The sequence below is a fragment of the Notolabrus celidotus genome, chromosome 5 (assembly GCF_009762535.1).
Source record: "Notolabrus celidotus isolate fNotCel1 chromosome 5, fNotCel1.pri, whole genome shotgun sequence".
Taxonomy (NCBI): Eukaryota; Metazoa; Chordata; class Actinopteri; order Labriformes; family Labridae; genus Notolabrus; species Notolabrus celidotus.
In genome coordinates, this window is record NC_048276.1 from 31,374,312 (window position 1) to 31,380,559 (window position 6,248).

At 41.8% G+C, this 6,248-nt stretch overlaps 1 long non-coding RNA gene across 1 annotated transcript; it reads right to left on the minus strand.

The window, feature by feature from the left end:
- Positions 1 to 2,711: 2,711 nt before the first annotated feature.
- On the minus strand, positions 2,712 to 4,856 carry LOC117812874. Its single transcript, XR_004631282.1, has 3 exons — positions 4,482 to 4,856; positions 3,593 to 3,668; positions 2,712 to 3,363 (listed from the first exon to the last, which is right to left on the minus strand). It is a non-coding gene; the product is annotated as an uncharacterized LOC117812874 (long non-coding RNA).
- Positions 4,857 to 6,248: the final 1,392 nt, after the last annotated feature.

The window sequence follows — 6,248 nt, forward strand, 5'->3', positions numbered from 1 at the left end:
TGTTTCATTTCTATGCTGCCATGTCTGGAGTTGTGGTCTGTGGAGGTGTCACTGTAATTACACACAGCTGTCCCTCTACAGTGGCTGCTCTCTGACTCCTGCCAGTTCGTGTCAGCTAACATCGGCATCAAGGCTCTCTCCTGCTCGTAAGCTTGCTCAGAAGTTTCCAAGTGTCCCAGTGGGTTTCGCTCATTCTATTCATCTTTGCCTCCTTAGTGTCTTCCACACACTCCTTGGTGCTTCCGCCCAACAACTCACCACCAGTTAGAAAAGCTTTGTTTTTAAGATCCCTGTTCAGCCTGTCTGTGTCCACCTGAATTAAGAGATGGTTGGGGTCTGGTAGCTCCTCCGGCTGCTCTCACACCTGTGCCCGCTAGCTGTCATTACTCCCCCACTGTCAAGCTCAGCCTGAGAGCACACTAATGTTTTTTACCACAGTGTCAACATGCAAAGGGGGAATGTGCCAACACTTATTTCCACAGATTGATATGATATGACGTGTGTGTGATCAGGTTGTCCCTGTTGTCCCCTAGTTTCAAAAGTTGCCAAAGCAGAAGGGCGTTAAAATGGCCAACAGGGGGCGACTCCTAATGATAAACATATGTTCAACTGTATTCATGATAATCTGGCGTTTTCAGCTGATTCATAACCTCAGTAAACCTTTTCCTAATGACTTTATGGTTTCAATCTCTAGTTTCAAGGCATCTTCAATACGACATGATGTTCACTTTGAAAACGCAACCTCTTAACTACGGGAGGGATGTGGTGAAACATACCCAAAAGTATAAAAGGGCAAGAGCTGAAGGCTAAAATCAGTATCCACGGTTCAAAGAGTGAAGCCGACTTGGCTTCATCGACTTTTGACATGGCATCCATGTTGAAACCACGATTACTTAGTTTTTGCAGATGTGTCGCATACAGAAGACACTTTGTGGATTATTCGGACAAGTTTGGATGTACAAAGTATCGTTCTTTTGGGCTGTTATGCCTTAATGAGCAGATAGGACAGTAGATAGAACATGGCACATGAGGCAAGCAAGGGGAATGACATGAGGTAAATGGCCAGAGGTTGGGATCAAACCTGGGCTGCCTGCGTCAAGGACTATGGTCTCTGTACATGGGGAGTGCAAATTAACCAGTAAGCAAAGCACCTTGGGTCTCAATTTTATGTAAGAAAAAAAAAAAATTAAAACTGAATGAGCTTCATGTTTGTATTAATGATTTATGTGTGACATAAAACTATGCACCAGTTGTCTAATGGAGTGATTAATGAGTAAGAAATCAGGGTATATCAGTCCATGGTACAAGAATGTCTCATGATGTTAAATCTATTCAAAAACACAAAACAAGATGAACAACAAAAACACACAAGGACTTCACACTGCTGTTACTGAAAAGCACTGAGCAGTCTGTCTCTCTCTCTCAGCAGATCTTTCATAACTCCAGTGCACGTTTGCAGTTGTGAAACACTGTTGAATGGTCTCTCTCTCTCTCTCTCTCTCTCTCTCTCTCTCTCTCTCTCTCTCTCTCTCTCTCTCTCTCTCTCTCTCTCTCTCTCTCTCTCTCTCTCTCTCTCTTTATGTAACCTCACAGGTTGAATCATCATCAAGGTGTTTCTTCTCCGTGCTGAATCGTTCGTCTTCAGACTTAGTCATCTGCTGCTGCGCGAATCGTTTCGCAAGGCCAAGAAATATTTTACTGAAAGTGTGAACCTGTGATGTCTGTTCATCTTTGAATCATCGGTGTGAGGACACTGATGAAATTTACATACGAACAACAAATTACCAACATGATTGACGTCTTGCTCCGATCGTGATGTATGATATCTTTTAGGCACGACTGAAGCTAATCTGGCTGTCCTGTCTCAAACTCAGCAGAACATAAGAACTGTCTGAATCTGTATCTGTGCAGTGACTGCATGGTGGTGAGTTTGCTGCTGAATACCTCCAGGATGTAAGTATGTTCATAATGGACATAATGGATTAACTCTGTGCAAGAAGCAATGTGCTTCTGTTTAACGAGTCCTCCAACCCTCAGAGAAACAACGGTAAGTCGTTCCTGGTTCATGATATGATCCACGTTTACTGAATAAGCACCTCAACCAATGGCAAGCCCCTCTTCTCTAGGTAACTTCATTACCCTTGAGCCATTTCGTAGGGGTCCAGTGAATCCCTCTTAGTCTGGACCAGATTTCGCCCCCAATATTATCATGGCCAAAAAAAATGTTACCCTCATTTTATGGTTGATGGAAACCAGCGTAAATAGTTACGACCATATGCTTATTTTTAGCACAGTATCACTATTTCATTTATGTTAAAGATGGTTATTGTCTATCGGTACATTAGGACAGCCCTAGTCTGTACTGTCAACAACACAGCTGCTGGGTTCACAGGGACACACACCCCTCTGCCATTGAGGCAGCAATGTACCAGAAATCCTTAGAAGGGTCCAGCTGCAGACCTCTACTCTCAGCTGACTCACACAGGCTTCCCTCTGAGATCCCGTCTACTGTCAGAGGGAAGTGAAGTAAGGACTAAGCCGGCTGAGAGTGGAGGTTTGCAGCTGGACCCCTTTTTTCTTTGTTTTGATTACCTTGGTTAACCTGATTCCTCAACAGTGTTACATTGAAAAAACAAAGTTTAAAATGCAAGTCATCAATAACACAACATACTTGGTGGGCACCTCCGTTTGGTGTAACCATTTTCATTTCCTCCAGAGAGACACAATTGTTTAATTTGCGCTACAGTCTACAACCTCTGTGTTTACATTCATTGTTGTTTTAACCGTAAAACGAGGATAGAAGTAGAATCAATTCAAGGTTTGAAGATTCACAGCAACATGATTCATTTAATATTATATGCAGCACATGAAGGTGAAATATGTTAACTTAAGTCAGTATCATGATAACTATTTTACGGTTATTTAGTTTGTTGTTTTTTTATATGATGGTGATTAAAGTGATCCCAACTGTCCAAAAATGATTGTCTTATGCTACGATATCTAAACATTCAAGACGTTTTACGTTTGGCAGGCATATTTTATCATGTGCAATTTGTGTTAAGGTTTTATGCACGATAGAAGAGGAGGAGCTGGAGGAGCCTATCAGACGGCTGAGACCGCAAAGATTAGATTTATATCACTTCCGTCCTACGATGGAGGTGAGCTTCCGGTTCACGTTGCAGGAGCCGTTAAGCCGGCTGAGAGTGGAGGTCTGCAGCTGGACTGTCTTGGAAATCCTGGCGAGGAGGGAGCTGAGCCAGGCATTACTCCTTCACATGAAAAGAAGAAAGTTGAAGTGTTCAGGAAGCCTTCTGATAGTTTCCCTTGAGGTTTCCCATGCATGTCCAAAAGGGAGGAGACCCCCTGGTAGACCCAAAGCATGCCAAAGAGGTTACATGTAAACATAGATAGGAGTCATTGGATCATAGTGCATGCTGCTCAGTCTCCAACTCTTGCAGCACAACAATAGTAAAAGAGTACATGGACAGAAATGTGAAATTTAAAAGTCCAGAGAATTTAACCCAGCACAGTGTTTATATTTTTCACATGAATAATTCCTCAAAAATCACTCACACGTCTTACCCATACATACCAGGAATGAGACGTAGCTCCAGGTGCTCGTTATGGACTAGGAGCTGGACCAGGAAGCTGGTAAAAATTGTCAGGAGCTGCCAGGAGTAGTTGGAAATTTTGAAAAAGTAGTTCCAGAAATAAGGCGAAAAGACCAATACAACACTGATGTCTTGTTTGATACATATGAGACTGCACTCAGTAGATGGTTCACTCTACTACATTTCAACATGATTCATCCATGACTGAATGCTGCAGCACATCATTGAAGAAAACTGAGATAAATCAAATGAGAGCATGTCAACTTTTATGGTACTTCACCGAGAACTGATCTCAACCCTTCATCCTTTCGTTGTATGATAATGATTGGCTGTGGCATTATTAATAATGCTCTCTACCTTGATGAAAGCCAGTGGTGGAATGATTACAATAATTCAAAACCATTATGACTGTCCCTTTGTGACAGCCAGAGATGAGAGGGGCTGAGAGGATGACATTTTACTGAATTGCTGTACTTTCTGTTGCCTGGCTGAGGCCGTGAAGTCAAACATAGCTTTGTAGCTGATGATAATAATTCATGATCTATTTTAAAGGGTGAATCTCCCTTTCTTGACCTGATGTAGCTTAGGTAATGAATGTCTGAAGAACTCAGAGCTGTAAATCTGATGTGAAGTCACATTCTCTATCAGATGAACACATAAACAGCTCCACGATGAAAGTCAGAAAACTATGAGCTCATTTTGTTGAATGCTGTAAATGGAGGACCTTTAAGTACAAAAATATTGAACTTCCAGGAATCAGCCAAGTCCCCAAACAGGAAAATGGCTTGTTTTTCCGACTCAGCAAAACACATGTTCCTCTTTAGTTCCGGAATTTAAAAACCAAAGGTTGAAGGAACCTTGAATTCTTACCTCTAAACTCAACTTTTTTACAGCGTATTCCACAAGTCCAGTTATGATACCGTACAACAGATATAGTCAGCATCCCAGAAAACGCCACATCAAGTTCACAATGAGGGGGAAAACAAACCAAATCTAAAGCTGAATTTAGCCAAGTAGGAAAACTGTGGCTCCAAGTCATCCGACGGGAAGACAAGCTTGGTTGCCTCTGCCTCTCCAATATCCACTAAAATAACTTTAAAGTTATGTTCACCTTATCCTAACTTCCCTGCCTTTCTTCCCCATTTCCTTTTCCTGTATAGTTGCATGTTCTGTCTGTCTTCCCAGTCCCCCTGGAGCTGGACATGGATCAACTCTCCTTGCTGCCAGTCAAGTCTGCTCACCTGCTGCTCATGTGCAATCAAGCCACCTACTCTCTCTGCAGTATGAAGCCAAGGCTTTGTTCTTTTTCTACATGTTTCTAATGTTTGCTGTCGATATATTGTATGTTGACGATTTTGTAATTAAATTAAAAAATAAACAAAAAACATTATGTGATCAGTCATGTCTGTAGGGGTAGTCATCGCATGAATTTATAGCTCTGTGATTGCCCAAGCTGACAGTGACCATCAGAAGAGGCAAAAAGATTGTGTAGTCTAGTCTGACCTCAACACAAAGCGTTAGACAAAGAGTGATAGAAGTCTCATAGATGTGCAAATTCCAAAACCACAGGGGTCTCGAGAACCCCACAAAAACATGATTCCCAAGGAGTCTTTGACAGAAGCATCCTAGAAACTCAAACACAGCTCCAGAATATAAAGCATCAAATAGAAGATTCTAGAAATTCATTCTCTTATACGTGCAACACCACAGCTACAGGGGATTAAAGTACCTCACAACTGCACTACGTAGCTCTAGAACCTTCTAAGACATCAGAGAACATATTCCTCTAGAACTCTAGAAAATCTTATTTTAAGGCAAGAATTCTAGAAGTCCATAAATGGGACTTTACCATAGACTGTATAAATAATGGACGTATTATCCGCGACGTCACCCATCAGTTTCTGAAGCGCTGTTTTGAAGCCAATTGTCAGCGGGAGACATATTGAAGATGCTGAACACAACCTAACGTTGTCCGAGCTAGTGTGAGGTAAAGAGGTGGGCTTTGAACCTCCTCGCCAACAGCTACAGTGTTCCCGCCTGTCAGTCAAGTCAGCTGTGCCTCTTATAATGTAAAACTAGTAATCTTAATATCTTCAAACCCCTGCGTTATGAACCCCCCCCCCCCCCATACATTGTGTGAAATTAGTTATTCAGACTACACTTGTTTTTTGTATCAGGCTGTAAACATGTTTACTTCTGCTGTAAAGATCAGCTTTTTTGAGTCTGTGTGTATGTGGTTTCTGGTACGTCCAGAGCCAGCCTTCTTGCATCCGCTTGGGCTTTACAGTCTAACATGGTTCTAGAACCTCAGGCATAACATTCTAGACCTGCAGAATGCTGCAGCATCTAGTCAAAGAGAATTCTAGAACCTCAGGGGTGGAACTTTAGTATCTGGCTTTAGCTCGTGTTTTTGACTTCTTTGTTTTACAAATCTGCTCAGTGTGTAAATATGACAATTCAATAATAATCTGTTACTCTACTTTTTGAGTAAACACTTCATTTTACATTTCACATAGGCAGACAATAGACAAATTATAAGTACGCCTACAAACAGCAGGGAAAAATAAAACCTTTCAACCCAAGCACTTTATTTCTGCCATTGTGAGGCACTGCTTCAAAGATCACCCACTGAGAATC